Consider the following 16,636-nt stretch of genomic DNA (forward strand, 5'->3'; position numbering starts at 1 on the left):
GCCCAGATCATACAAGATATATTCCCACGATCCTTTGAACGATTCTGCCTCCAATCCTTTTTTTTTTCCTCTTTATTCACTTAATAAAATCAAGTGAGTATCACTGAAGTTTAATCCAATAAGGACTTGCAGCCTTATTCATTGGAAATGATTCTGTCATCCTTTGGGTAAAGGTAACTGCCAAATTCAATTTTCACCAAGCACCTTGAATAGTAGCAATGCCCTGTTTGTAATAATGAGATCTGGAAATGCCTTTCCTTGTGTGCAACCATCTAATGCTGATATTATTATTCACATACCTGTTTGTGTCCCTTCCTGAAGATTGGGCTATTTTGGTGGTGAAAGTGTTTGGTTTGTTCAGATTTAATTGACAAAAATGTGCCCCCTATGGCAAATGCCACCAAAAAGATGAGATCAATTTTTGATAACTGCACACAGTCAGGGGAATATAAGAGCTTCTCCTATAACTCCATATCATTCCTGAGGCCCAGTAGTTGTATGGTTCGGTAGATTCAAAGAGCCACGAGACTGGACACAGGAAAGATCTTTACTAAAACAGACATAAAGGGATCGCAAAAGGGATAGCACACTCAAGTACTCTCAATCACACAATACAGTGTAATCAGTCACATCAGACTTAAAACTACCGACATTAGCAACTGCTTACACTCATACAAGCACAGTACAACCCAGTCACATTGGACTTAATACTATCTATAGAAGCAATGGATTACAGACTTATAACAACCAAGGATTACAATACACTACCTGCTATTGCTTGTCTAATGTGGGCACGGCTCTAATGCTATCTACAACCCTAATGTACAACAGACCCGATCCCTATATAGCGCACACATTACCAATAATTCTTGCAGTGTTGTCCACAGTTCGCGACTTGGAGTGGAGCAGGGTTCATCTCAGGACTGAAGAGCAAAAGAGAAAGAGCTACTCCATGTGGTAGACTTTATTGTAAAGCAGACTGGACCGTCTATCCAAGATAATCTTCTTTGGCTTGGCTTCGCGGACGAAGATTTATGGAGGGGGTAAAAAGTCCACATCAGCTGCAGGCTCGTTTGTGGCTGACAAGTCCGATGCGGGACAGGCAGACACGATTGCTGCGGTTGCAGGGGAAAATTGGTTGGTTGGGGTTGGGTGTTGGGTTTTTCCTCCTTTGCCTTTTGTCAGTGAGGTAGGCTCTGCGGTCTTCTTCAAAGGAGGTTGCTGCCCGCCAAACTGTGAGGCGCCAAGATGCACGGTTGAGGCGATATCAGCCCACTGGCGGTGGTCAATGTGGCAGGCACCAAGAGATTTCTTTAGGCAGTCCTTGTACCTTTTCTTTGGTGCACCTCTGTCACGGTGGCCAGTGGAGAGCTCGCCATATAACACAATCTTGGGAAGGCGATGGTCCTCCATTCTGGAGACGTGACCCATCCAGCGCAGCTGGATCTTCAGCAGCGTGGACTCGATGCTGTCAACCTCTGCCATCTCGAGTACTTCGACGTTAGGGATGTAAGCGCTCCAATGGATGTTGAGGATGGAGCGGAGACAACGCTGGTGGAAGCGTTCTAGGAGCCGTAGGTGGTGCCGGTAGAGGACCCATGATTCGGAGCCGAACAGGAGTGTGGGTATGACAACGGCTCTGTATACGCTTATCTTTGTGAGGTTTTTCAGTTGGTTGTTTTTCCAGACTCTTTTGTGTAGTCTTCCAAAGGCGCTATTTGCCTTGGCGAGTCTGTTGTCTATCTCATTGTCGATCCTTGCATCTGATGAAATGGTGCAGCCGAGATAGGTAAACTGGTTGACCGTTTTGAGTTTTGTGTGCCCGATGGAGATGTGGGGGGGCTGGTAATCATGGTGGGGAGCTGGCTGATGGAGGACCTCAGTTTTCTTCAGGCTGACTTCCAGGCCAAACATTTTGGCAGTTTCCGCAAAGCAGGACGTCAAGCGCTGAAGAGCTGGCTCTGAATGGGCAACTAAAGCGGCATCGTCTGCAAAGAGTAGTTCACGGACAAGTTTCTCTTGTGTCTTGGTGTGAGCTTGCAGGCGCCTCAGATTGAAGAGTCTGCCATCCGTGCGGTACCGGATGTAAACAGCGTCTTCATTGTTGGGGTCTTTCATGGCTTGGTTCAGCATCATGCTGAAGAAGATTGAAAAGAGGGTTGGTGCCAGAACACAGCCTTGCTTCACGCCATTGTTAATGGAGAAGGGTTCAGAGAGCTCATTGCTGTATCTGACCCGACCTTGTTGGTTTTCGTGCAGTTGGATAATCATGTTGAGGAACTTTGGGTGACATCCGATGCGCATCCAAGATAATCAGTGAGTGAATAAAGGGGCCAATGGTCAGGTGTCCTCCAATAGGTGGATGGAGTGAGTACAACCTTGATTGGAAGATGATGTGACTTCTGACTAGGTTCCAGACAGCGAGGTCACATGACCCTCTACCATCCATATTCCCATCAGGTTCCAGATGGAGAGATCACATGACCCTTCACAATTCACATCTCCGTACCATTTTATCCAATCCAATCCAACCAACCCCTTAGCCAAAATTTAGCTAAGAACTTATCAGCAAGACAAATCAAACTTAATCAGCTGCAATGAATGTGCCCACTGAAGGTAAGTGACAGATGTCAGCTACCTGGCTTAGTTATGAGCATAAGGTTTAGTTTATAACTAGTCTCAGACCTTGTGATGTAGTAAGGCATCTTCCGTTTTGTTTCAGAAACTGCCAAAAAGCAAGAGAAAGGAACAAAGCCCACAACCCTGCTCCCCCCCCCCCCCCCCCACCACACAGGCTGTTTCAATATGTTCAGTGCAAACACTACGTAATTGATTTAATCTCAAAGTTCTGCAAAGTTTTCCCTTTCTGCCACATTTAATTGTGTGAAACTTCAAATTACCTATCTAACTATACCTTATCTTTGATCACTTGTTTATCTTGGCATGACAGGTCTATGATGTTAATGATGCATGGTCAGCAACAATTGAATTGCCTAAAAAGTTAATTATCTCTGTGTAAGCTTAACTTTATAACCCCAAATGACCAGATCTACATCTATTCTGTGAGTTTATTCAAATGAGGGTCCCTATATATACCTCCTGGATGCTTGATATTTAAATCAGTTTTCACACTGTTATGAAACATTCTTGTGCTTTAGATTTCACAGTAAAGAATGACACACTATTGTGCAGTTAATATTTGCTATATTTTTAAAAAAATTATTACTTTGATAAATTTGATCGTCCACTCTGAATAGATTTGGAATTGAAAACTGTCCAGAATTATTCCTTAGCTTCTTTTCTGGGACCAGCGCTGCCTTCTAGACTATCTAAGATCAGTAAATAGATTTCCAATCCTATTATTAAATATTCATTACATACTTGGTTTTAATTTCAAAGGATTTTTGGACCAAAAAAATTACCTTGGCTTATATAATATATATATATTAATTATTTTCTTTACACCATCTACTCTTGACAGAACCTTGCTTATTTGGAATATTAAAGGAATGATCTCTTTTGTAGATTTATTCGCCAATGGCGATTTGATGTCCTTTGATCAACTTACTACCAAATATAATTTATCATACACGGATTTTTTTTAGATATCTACAGATTAGAATTTCCTGAATATTGTAATGTCTAATTATCTAACTTTACAATAACCAGATTTACCTGACACATTGTTTCATTTCAACCCTTTCAGAAGGGTTTAATTGGTGCTATTTACACTCCTATATTAAATTTGAGATCAGTCCCCATGGATAAGATTTGACAAACTTGGGAATCGGAACTTCAACTAACATTATCTCCTGAAACGTTATTAGACTAGTTAATACTTCTTCAGTTTGTGCACATTATTCTTTAATACAGTTTAAAATAGTTCCTAGATCTTATATGCCTAAAGATTAACTAGCTCACACCTTTCCTAATATGAGCTCCACTTCTGATAGATGCAATACTGATGTGGCTTCACAGACTGGTATGTTTTGGTCATGCCCTGTGTTAGGAAAAATTAGGAAAATATTTTTTTTAAATCTATTCAATGATACTGGTTATTCAATTACAACCTAACCCCTTAACTGCCCTTTTTAGAATTGCAGACGTAGGTTGTTTACTACCTCTGCATATCGAGTTATATCTTTTTCTACACTCTTCTCCAACATTATTTCAATATATTTCTTAAATCTATTTAAAAAACTCATGTCATATTTTAGATACAACTACTAAATTTGAATAAACATGGAAACCATTTATTGATTACTTTTATGGGCTATAACTGCCGCTATTCTATGAATTATCTCTTCCTTTCCAGATGTGATATAACTCTTGCCATTTTTGTAATCTGTAGGTGTGGTCTGGAGCTACGTTTTAAATTATTCGACAGATCCTTGGGATAGGCCACTCAGTTGTTGTTTTATTATTTTTTTAGTAGATTAGTTAAGTTTTTTTATAAATAATATTATAATGATCTCTGTTTTCTTTGTTAGGAGAATTATTTCACTCTTTGGAATTTATATGATACTTATACTATGTAGACTTGGACATACCATTTCAATTGTGTTATTTCTATTCTCCTTCTGCTGTGTATATTGTGAAATGTTAATAAAAATTTGAAAAAGAAAGAATGACACTTTATTTCTCTTCAAGCATGAACTGTAACTAGTTATCTATTGCTCTCTCTTTAACTAATCCTGAAATGTCTGTCCATAATTTAGTCCTAAAATCAGAGATCCTGCTTATCTTGTGGTCTATTTTTTTTCTTGTCCAAGTTTCCATCCCAGCCATTCATTAATCAGGATAGTGAATCTCACAGTGTCTCTTGTTTTTGCTTTCAAACGTGAGTCAGGAAGAACAGTCAGTAGACAGGATTATCAACTGCAGTCTCACACAAGTCTTTTAGCTGGAGGAAACTGGCTGGTTTCATATTACAGTACAAAGGAAGCTGGAATAGCTCATCTCACAAAAGACAAGACTGCCGCCCAAATGCTCACTGCTCATGCCACATACTCAGCTGGATCAGGGTTTGAAATTTTCATTGAATTATAAACATCAAATAAATTCCTAAATACTTCTTTACAGTTTTTTTTGCCTTGGAATTCAAGTGTGCTCTTTTCACAGCAGGGGAACATTAATGACCATTTTGATTGAAAGGGAATTGGGAACAAAATGTCTGCAATAAAAACAGCAGATAGACACAGTGAGGGTGGGATTCAGATTTGGGAGATTGGCATTTGTTCTGAATGTGAGCCTGGTACATTGTGAGTCAGATATGTTTTTTTTTGACACAGCATTCTTATTATTTTTCCATTATGAAGAGCCTCCAATATGCAAGCATCGGTTGTTCACACCGGAACATCCAAAACCTGTAATTCTCCATATCAGTCTGCCTTTTTATATTGCATACCGACATTCCACGAACAAAAGGGGTGGGATGTGTAACTCAACAGCATCAGCGTCTGTGTCTAATGTCATGTATTACATATCGTATTTGATGGCATGTTAGACACACTTGTTTTTTTCCCAAAAATGGCTCAAAAAATATCCCATCGGTTTTATATGCCAGGTTGAAATTAGGGTGATATAATGACATTTGCACTGATGGTCCCCACACATGAACTTTGATATGTCCTGAGGTAAGTTTATTGTCTGCATAGTGGTTGACCTTATATTCACATCTTAGAGTTAGGGTTAGGTATGGGATTTGGGATAGGGTTAGGGTTCTGATTTGGATTCTGATTAGGGTTAGGTGTGGGTTTCAGGTTAGGTTTAGTATTACGGTTAGCGTTAGGGTTAGGCTCAGAGGCCCACAGCAACAGAGAGCAGGCAATGGGCAATGAGAGAGAGCAGGCAGCTCTAAAAAAATTATGGTACACAATGCACATTATGGTCTGAGTTGATCTCAGAATATCTGCAGTGTAGTTAACACTGCAGGCGATTTGCAAAAATTACAAGGGGCCTTGGCGAAAAGAAAAGACAAGACTGGAATGGTGCCCCCATTCCAGTTCCGTGTATTTTACACAGCATGTGATTTGGAAAAAAAGGAATAATATCCTGGAATGAAGTGGCTGTGTAAAAAGCGTAAGAGATTTACGACCCCTGGTAAGTTTTGAATGGTGGGAGGAAACCCATACAAACATAGGGAAAATGTACAATCTCCTTACACACAACATGAGATTCAAACCCCGTTGTCTTTCATGTTTTATGTTTGTGATAATGTAGGCGATCAGGAGAAAAATAACAGAATTAGAAATATGCAGTGAAAAGGTCATGTTTAACGGTGTTCCCGCCATCACCACCCCCCTCCCACCCCCACCTTGGGAGCCCACAGCACATTTAAAGGGGAGACAAAATTAAATCATAAAATATATATTTCATGGTTTTTTTCTTGTCGGTAGGAGAGAGGTAGAGAAGAAACCAACTAAACTTGACTGCTTCACAGGAAAGAGGGCCCAAAAACTTTCAGCAGCGTCCTAAGGAGGCCCAGGTTTGGCACCAAGGGGGGATTCCACAGTCATTGCCCCCTTCAAATGAGGTGCTGTGCCCTCCACCCCCACCCCCCCAATGGTTACGGTCATCCCTGGCCGTCAGACCAGCCCCTACTCCCTTCAGCGTCAGTAGTGTCTATTTTTTTTTTTTCTTTGGCTTGGCTTCGCGGACGAAGATTTATGGAGGGGGTAAAAAGTCCACGTCAGCTGCAGGCTCGTTTGTGGCTGACCAGTCCGATGCGGGACAGGCAGACACGATTGCAGCGGTTGCAAGGGAAAATTGGTTGGTTGGGGTTGGGTGTTGGGTTTTTCCTCCTTTGCCTTTTGTCAGTGAGGTGGGCTCTGCGGTCTTCTTCAAAGGAGGCTGCTGCCCGCCAAACTGTGAGGCGCCAAGATGCACGGTTTGAGGCGTTATCAGCCCACTGGCGGTGGTCAATGTGGCAGGCACCAAGAGATTTCTTTAGGCAGTCCTTGTACCTTTTCTTTGGTGCACCTCTGTCACGGTGGCCAGTGGAGAGCTCGCCATATAATACGATCTTGGGAAGGCGATGGTCCTCCATTCTGGAGACGTGACCCATCCAGCGCAGCTGGATCTTCAGCAGCGTGGACTCGATGCGGTCGACCTCTGCCATCTCGAGTACCTCGACGTTAGGGGTGTGAGCGCTCCAATGGATGTTGAGGATGGAGCGGAGACAACGCTGGTGGAAGCGTTCTAGGAGCCGTAGGTGGTGCCGGTAGAGGACCCATGATTCGGAGCCGAACAGGAGTGTGGGTATGACAACGGCTCTGTATACGCTTATCTTTGTGAGGTTTTTCAGTTGGTTGTTTTTCCAGACTCTTTTGTGTAGTCTTCCAAAGGCACTATTTGCCTTGGCGAGTCTGTTGTCTATCTCATTGTCGATCCTTGCATCTGATGAAATGGTGCAGCCGAGATAGGTAAACTGGTTGACCGTTTTGAGTTTTGTGTGCCCGATGGAGATGTGGGGGGGCTGGTAGTCATGGTGGGGAGCTGGCTGATGGAGGACCTCAGTTTTCTTCAGGCTGACTTCCAGGCCAAACATTTTGGCAGTTTCCGCAAAGCAGGACGTCAAGCGCTGAAGAGCTGGCTCTGAATGGGCAACTAAAGCGGCATCATCTGCAAAGAGTAGTTCACGGACAAGTTTCTCTTGTGTCTTGGTGTGAGCTTGCAGGCGCCTCAGATTGAAGAGACTGCCATCCGTGTGGTACCGGATGTAAACAGCGTCTTCATTGTTGGGGTCTTTCATGGCTTGGTTCAGCATCATGCTGAAGAAGATTGAAAAGAGGGTTGGTGCGAGAACACAGCCTTGCTTCACGCCATTGTTAATGGAGAAGGGTTCAGAGAGCTCATTGCTGTATCTGACCCGACCTTGTTGGTTTTCGTGCAGTTGGATAATCATGTTGAGGAACTTTGGGGGACATCCGATGCGCTCTAGTATTTGCCAAAGCCCTTTCCTGCTCACGGTGTCGAAGGCTTTGGTGAGGTCAACAAAGGTGATGTAGAGTCCTTTGTTTTGTTCTCTGCACTTTTCTTGGAGCTGTCTGAGGGCAAAGACCATGTCAGTGGTTCCTCTGTTTGCGCGAAAGCCGCACTGTGATTCTGGGAGAATATTCTCAGCGACACTAGGTATTATTCTATTTAGTAGAATCCTAGCGAAGATTTTGCCTGCAATGGAGAGCAACGTGATTCCCCTGTAGTTTGAGCAGTCTGATTTCTCGCCTTTGTTTTTGTACAGGGTGATGATGGTGGCATCACGAAGATCCTGAGGCAGTTTACCTTGGTCCCAACAAAGCTTGAAAAACTCATGCAGTTTGGCATGCAGAGTTTTGCCGCCAGCCTTCCAGACTTCTGGGGGGATTCCATCCATACCTGCTGCTTTGCCACTTTTCAGTTGTTCGATTGCCTTATATGTCTCATCCAGGGTGGGAACCTCATCCAGCTCTAGCCTTAGGGGCTGTTGAGGGAGCTGGAGCAGGGCGGAATCTTGGACTGAGCGGTTGGTACTGAAAAGAGATTGGAAGTGTTCTGACCATCGGTTGAGGATGGAGATCTTGTCGCTGAGGAGGACTTTGCCGTCTGAGCTGCGCAGCGGGCTTTGGACTTGGGGTGAGGGGCCGTACACAGCCTTTAGAGCCTCGTAGAAACCCCTGAAGTCGCCAATGTCCGCGCTGAGCTGTGTTCGTTTGGCGAGGCTAGTCCACCACTCATTTTGGATCTCCCGGAGTTTGCGCTGAAGATGGCTGCATGCGCGACGGAAGGCTTGTTTCTTCTCTGGACAGGACGGCTTTGTAAGGTGAGCCTGGTGGGCAGCTCGCTTCTTTGCCAGCAGCTCCTGGATTTCCTGGCTGTTTTCGTCAAACCAGTCCTTGTTTTTCCTGGAGGAGAAGCCCAGTACCTCTTCAGTGGATTGCAGTATGGTAGCCTTCAACTGATCCCAGAGGGTTTCAGGGGACGGGTCCGTGAGGCGGGTTGCAACGTCGAGCTTTGCTTTGAGGTTTGCCTGGAAGTTTCCTCTCGCTTCGTCTGACTGCAGTTTTCCAACATTGAACCTCTTTCTGGGGGCTTTATTGTTCCTGGGCTTTGGCTTGAAGTGAAGGTTGAGCTTGCAGCGAACCAGCCGGTGGTCAGTGTGGCATTCCGCGCTAGGCATGACCCTGGTGTGGAGCACATCTTGTTTGTCACTTTCTCGCACCAGGATGTAGTCCAGGAGGTGCCAGTGTTTGGATCGGGGATGCATCCAGGTGGTCTTAAGGCTGTCCCTCTGCTGAAAAAGGGTGTTTGTAATGACAAGCCGCTGTTCTGCGCAGAGCTCCAGCAGGAGGCGCCCATTGTCGTTGCACTTGCCGACGCCATGCTTGCCCAGGATTCCTGGCCAGGTTTCTGAGTCTTTGCCGACACGAGCGTTGAAGTCGCCCAGGATGACAACCTTGTCGGCTGTAGGGGTACGTTGGATGAGGTTGCGCAGGTCGGTGTAGAACTTGTTCTTTTCTGCTGGTTCCGCCTGGAGGGTTGGAGCATAGACACTGATGAGGGTGATGTGACGCTTATTTTGAAGTGGGAGTCGCATGGACATGATTCGGTCCGAGAGGCCTGTCGGAAGGTTTTCGAGTTTGGAGGCAATGAAGCTCTTGACCATGAAGCCTACACCAGATAGGCGTCGTTCATCCGAAGGCTTGCCAGACCAGTAGAGTGTGTAGCCCGCGCCGCGTTCTTGGAGGCTGCCTACATCTGCCAGGCGGACTTCACTGAGAGCGGCTATGTTGATGTCAAGTCTGAGGAGTTCATGTGCAATGAGGGCAGACCGACGTTCAGGTCGGTGGCTGTCAGTCTTGTCTAGCATGGTTCTGATGTTCCAGCATGCTAGCTTGAGTTTGTGAGCATCTTTTGAGGGGGAGGACGTGGAGGGGGAGGACGTGGAGGGGGAGGACGTGGAGGGGGAGGACGTGGTGCATGCTAGCAACTTTCCACCCGCCCCCTGCTGCATCACTGGCATGTGTCATGCATCTGTGCCATCAGAGGGATGGCCTCAATGACAGGTAGGCTCCTGCTAACCCCACTCCCCTGTCGGCAGGTCAGTCCCTGCCCCCCTCTATCCTACTATGGACCCCCTCTAACATACGTTTTTTTGCCGACCCTGAGGAGGCCAAAAAAGGTTGAGAACAGCTAGTTTAACATATAGTTGTGTGTAGTGACAAAAATTGGTTTCATTTTGATCCAACTAGGGAAAGAGAGAAATACAAAGCTATGGATTGCCCTTTGATTCTGACTACCATATTAAATAATAGTGAGTTAGAATTAACCTGAAGTTAGCAAAGGCATACCTGTGACTTAGAGCCTTTGCAGTATATAGCACTGGGAAATCCAGAAGAGGGAGCACCATTTTATTTAAATTGGATGCAGATGAACAGAGAACAGGCTACAACCTCAATTGGTCCAGATAAATAAAATCAGATAAGCAGGTTGGCCCAGCTGGGTTAGATGCAGTGAACTGACTTCAGAAATATCTAAATTACATTAAGTTAGCATCTTTTTGTACTTATCCCTCTTTTTTGTATCAGATTTTCACTACAATATTAAGGAACTAATGTGTTTGGCAAATTAAATGTTTTTTTGGCTTCAGACAGTGGGCACAGTTTTACTGCCATTTATGATGCATCACAGGCCTTCCTTATGTGTTCCACTGGGAAGTGAGGTACAACTTATTGGCGAATCAGTGTTTGGTTAGAAAACTTCATTCTTTCCAGTATTTTTTCCCCAGTAGTGATCCCATTTTCAAATAATTTTTTCTTGCATTTAATTGATTAGATTGATAATGTGATTGATTTCAAGACTTACTTAATGATATTCTTTGTTCACTTTACCTCTGATGGAATCACAGAACTTCAAATACATGAGATGAATGACTCCTAATTTTCAATTATTTTGACTTCCTAAGTGGATTCCAGTTGTTATTAAAACACCCAGAGGATCTCTGTGAATGTACTTTGCACTTTCTCACATGTACTTATTCATGTGCTGGGAATTAAAACTTATAAACATTTGTTTCTTCCAAAATATTTGCCTTTGTAGCTTGCATCTTTTTTTTGGCTCCAGGTTTCTGAATTAAGAAACACGCATATGCTATTATGATCCATAGAATAATATAAACTAATTGTGTGACGAGCAGTCATTTCAAGTCTTTTTTTTTTGTTTTGAAGTGAATCAGATGTGTGCATGTGAGCTAATTGTAATTGGAATGCCTGCAGTAGTCTTTCTTTCCAAATAGCTGTCAGCATAATACTTTGATATACATTGATACTCTCCAGTTTGCCAAACTTGCATTTAATTAATAGCAATATTACCAGCAATTCAAAGTTCAAATATTTTTCAAATGAATCTTAGAATGGCATTAAGACAGGATTGTAGGTCACTGTTAATGGAAGCTTTCTGAAGATAGAAAGCTTTAAATGTTATGTTCCCAGAATAGGAATAGTGGGTTATGCATATGACCCCACCTTGTGTCAGTTTTAGTGTGGCGTATTTGAAAGCAACTTCCAGTATTTAGCCTCACAGGTGAAATACCTGCAGCCAGCTCCACATGTGACATGCCACTGAGCAAGTGATGCATGGCCACCTACAGGAGAGAATTGTGACTGAATGGATGCTGCAATGATAATGGACTGGACTGGGTGAGTACTTACCAGAGTCAGAGGGATCTGTACAGGATGGTGAAGAACAGTGCCTTTAGAGGACATTTTTTTTTGTGTGAAAATGTATCATGGAGACCCAACCAAGGAAAGTGTTGGGGAGGGGAGTGGTTGATTGATGATGGGGTTTGCAGATGACATTCAAATTGGAGGTGTTGTGGAGAGTGAAGAAGGTTTTCAAAGCTTGCAGAGAGATCTGAACCAGCTGGAAAAATGGGATGAAAATGGCAAATGGAATTCAATACAGACAGTTGTAAGGTGTTGCATTTTGGAAGGACAAACCAAGAAACGACATACATGGTTAATGGTAGGGCACTGAGGAGTGCGGTAGAACAGAGTGATTTGAAACTACATATGTATAATTCCCTGAAAGTGGCAGCATAGATAGATTAGATTGTAAAGACAGCTTTTAGCATATTGCCCTTCATAAATCAAAGTATTGAGTATTGGAGTTGAGATGTTATTGTAACGTTGTATAAGACATTGGTGAAGCCAAATTTGAAATGTTATGTGCAGTTTTAGTCACCTAACTGCAGGAAAGTTCTCAATAAGATTGAAAGAGTGCAGAGAGGATTCACTAAACTTCAGGAACTGAATTACGTGGAAAGGTTAAACAGATTAAGACTTTATTCCCTGGAGTGTAGAAGAATGAGGGGAGATATGATAGAAATATTTAAAATGATGAGGTGGTTAGACAGAGTCAATATAAGTAGACTTTTTTCTTCTGAGAGAAGGTGAGATACATACCAGAGGACATGGGTGAAAGGAAAAAGTTTAAGGGGAAGATTAGGGGGAACATCTTCACATGGAGAGTGGTGGGAGTGTGGAATGAACTGCCAGCTGAAATGATGAATGAAGGCTCTATTTTAACATTTAAGAAGTTTTTAGACAGGTAAATGGATGGGAGAGGTATGGGGAGGGGGGGGCCACTATGCGCTGGGTGCAGGTCAGTGGGACTAGGCAGAAAAATGGTTCAGGACAGAATTTCAGGGTTGAAGGAGTCTGTTTTTCTGCTGTAGTGTTCTATGGTTCTCTGAAGACAAATATTACAGCCCAGAATGCCAACTTAGTCATCGTGGACAATTTAGACCAAAAGGATTGTTCCATGCTGCATAATTCTATGACTATATATTGTGAGACGAGGAGGAATTTAGCAGCAGCAGTCTGGAATGATCGTGAGTATAGGAGATGAAGGAACTGACCATGACTATGAAGTTGACTTCCACTGGCAAAGCAATTAATGCACATCATGAGAAAAATAGGAGTTTCTAGGAAATCACAGTTCTCAATGAGAACAAAAAAAATAAGCTTGAGTGATGGCCTTTTAAATAACTTCAGGGGATGTAAGGTCAGTAAACTTTGCTGATTAAGAGAGTAAATTAGAAAAGCTGTTTTTCAAAACTGTGAGGTTAAGAATCACACTGGAGATTAATTTTGCACACTTTGTAACTGCTGGTGTATTTAGCAGAGTATTATACCAGAATATAGTTAGTAAAATATGGAAAAATCCCACCAAAATGGCAAGAATTGAATCTCCCAATTGGCTGTATGATGCCCACAAATGAACACGCAATTGGTCCTCTTTGAATTAAGCCAAGTAATTGCACACTGCGTTTTTCTTTGCATTTGAGTGAAGAAATCTCTAAGCCAACTTGTCTGCTTATACTGAGATTGAAAGGCTAGCTAAATCCAGCAATTAATTCAAATTCTTATCACTGAATACAAGTGGAAAACAAATCAATCTTTTAATACGGATCATAGAGCACAAGATTTTTGAGTTGTTAATATTGTTAGTATAGTATCTTGCACAGTTAACTTATTTCTACCAAAATAATTCTCAACATTTCATTCAGCTGTCCTAACAATTATTTACGCTTGATCTCAAAGTTTTCTTTAACCATGGTATGATTCTAGCATAAAGACTTAATGCAAACTATTTTCAAATTATTTTCTTGAAGCAAATAATCAAGTTGTCACACTTTGCATATGCCATGAAAACAAGACACATGCAATGGTCCATTCAAGTTAACTAAATAAAAATAATATGTAGCTTGTTTTAAGTGAGGAAGCAAGCATTTTCTTATCCCTGACAGAAAGGTAAAAAATAGATGAAAAAGGCAGAAATCTCCCACTGTGCAACCATAAATTCTCAGAAAAAAAAATTTTTAAATCCTTATTTTGTGTGCAAACAAGATTATTACTGCAGTTCCAAAAGTGTTTCAACTTTTGAGCAAAAGCAGCTCTAAAAATCCCTTACTAAAATTGTTTTATTCAAACTTAAGTCTGTATTAATTCTTTTACCTTAATGGTTTCCCACGAAAGTAGGATTTAAAAAAGCATACATATCTAGCATGCATGACTTGGAAATTTGTTTCTTCATTAGCTAATATTCTTCTCTTTACTTCTAAAACAATAATTTCTTTGCTTCAGCTGTGTTTTTATAGATAGAGCAAAAGAGAGTTCTGAAGAAAGTTTCAGCGAGTTCCCTGAATGACCCTAATGCCCAGATCCCCAAGAAATGTTCAATTGACTTTGCTTACAGTAATCCAACTGACTATAGAGTAAATGGGGTTAAGCCCTTATTCCATTTCTCCCAAATTTTTCACCATATTACTTCACATAGTTACCACTACTGAGTAAATGACAATAAATGTAACAAAAATACAACTCTTATGCAGATTTTGCTTTGGATAAGACACATTTGGACCTTGTTTACTTCTAATAATGCTGTGTTAAATTGCCAAAGTAACTTTATCTTTATATGCTTTAAAAGTTCATTATTTCTGTCCATAATCGAACATGATTTTTCCCAGTTTTACATTGAGACATATTTGAAAGTGGAGTGGAGCTTAGAAATTTGCAGATAGGTATTGGGGCCTATAAAAGTAACAAAAGATAGGTTGATAGGAGGGTAAGGTTTTGAACAGGTCAGGATCAGAAACATAGTATCATGAATGAGATGTATTCAAAAAGAAAAAGTTGATTGGTGTATTTATCAGCTTACAGGACCATTTTTTGCTGCCCGTATCTGGAGATAGTAATCTGAAATTTACCATTATTTAAGAATCATGTAATTAAATAAATTTTGAGTAAAAAAATTATAATATAAATGATAGTGTTATATTACTATTTGATTGTCATCAAAGCTACCTGGTTCACACTGACCTTCAAGGAAGGAAGCCTGGCATCCATATGAGTCCAGAGTCCTGAGCCATATTTTCACTCTTTGCGGCCCTTTGAGAATGCTTATCAAGTCACTCAATTCACAAACAATTAGGATGCACAATATACTGTACGAAAATTTGCAAACATTAAAAATATTAACAAGAACATCAATGAAGTTATCCTTTAAGTAATAAAGACATAACAGCCAATGGGGAAAGGTAGTAAATGCAAATAGGTAGGATTATTTTGGTAATGAAGCAGTGGTTCACAACCTTTTTCTTTCCACTTATATACCACTTTACATAATCCCTATGCCATAGGTGCTCTGTGATTAGTAAGGGATTGCTTAAGGTGGTATATGAGGGGGAAGGGAAGATTGAGAATCACTGCTCTAGACCCAATTGTTTCTGAAATATTTTGCTTGAGAAAAATTGTCATTGGCCCATTTCCTTTGGAGTTATGTAACCGACAAGGTCGGGTCAGATACAGCAATGAGCTCTCTGAACCCTTCTCCATTAACAATGGCGTGAAGCAAGGCTGTGTTCTCGCACCAACCCTCTTTTCAATCTTCTTCAGCATGATGCTGAACCAAGCCATGAAAGACCCCAACAATGAAGACGCTGTTTACATCCGGTACCGCACGGATGGCAGTCTCTTCAATCTGAGGCGCCTGCAAGCTCACACCAAGACACAAGAGAAACTTGTCCGTGAACTACTCTTTGCAGATGATGCCGCTTTAGTTGCCCATTCAGAGCCAGCTCTTCAGCGCTTGACGTCCTGCTTTGCGGAAACTGCCAAAATGTTTGGCCTGGAAGTCAGCCTGAAGAAAACTGAGGTCCTCCATCAGCCAGCTCCCCACCATGACTACCAGCCCCCCCACATCTCCATCGGGCACACAAAACTCAAAACGGTCAACCAGTTTACCTATCTCGGCTGCACCATTTCATCAGATGCAAGGATCGACAATGAGATAGACAACAGACTCGCCAAGGCAAATAGCGCCTTTGGAAGACTACACAAAAGAGTCTGGAAAAACAACCAACTGAAAAACCTCACAAAGATAAGCGTATACAGAGCCGTTGTCATACCCACACTCCTGTTCGGCTCCGAATCATGGGTCCTCTACCGGCACCACCTACGGCTCCTAGAACGCTTCCACCAGCGTTGTCTCCGCTCCATCCTCAACATCCATTGGAGCGCTCACACCCCTAACGTCGAGGTACTCGAGATGGCAGAGGTCGACAGCATCGAGTCCACGCTGCTGAAGATCCAGCTGCGCTGGATGGGTCACGTCTCCAGAATGGAGGACCATCGCCTTCCCAAGATCGTATTATATGGCGAGCTCTCCACTGGCCACCGTGACAGAGGTGCACCAAAGAAAAGGTACAAGGACTGCCTAAAGAAATCTCTTGGTGCCTGCCACATTGACCACCGCCAGTGGGCTGATAACGCCTCAAACCGTGCATCTTGGCGCCTCACAGTTTGGCGGGCAGCAGCCTCCTTTGAAGAAGACCGCAGAGCCCACCTCACTGACAAAAGGCAAAGGAGGAAAAACCCAACACCCAACCCCAACCAACCAATTTTCCCTTGCAACCGCTGCAATCGTGTCTGCCTGTCCCGCATCGGACTGGTCAGCCACAAACGAGCCTGCAGCTGACGTGGACTTTTTACCCCCTCCATAAATCTTCGTCCGCGAAGCCAAGCCAAAGAAGATGTAACCGTGCACATAATGAGTCAATTAGGTACAATTAAAACAGTGGTTTTCAACCTTTTTCTTT

The sequence above is a fragment of the Narcine bancroftii genome, chromosome 1 (genome assembly GCF_036971445.1).
Source record: "Narcine bancroftii isolate sNarBan1 chromosome 1, sNarBan1.hap1, whole genome shotgun sequence".
In the NCBI taxonomy this organism is placed as follows: Eukaryota; Metazoa; Chordata; class Chondrichthyes; order Torpediniformes; family Narcinidae; genus Narcine; species Narcine bancroftii.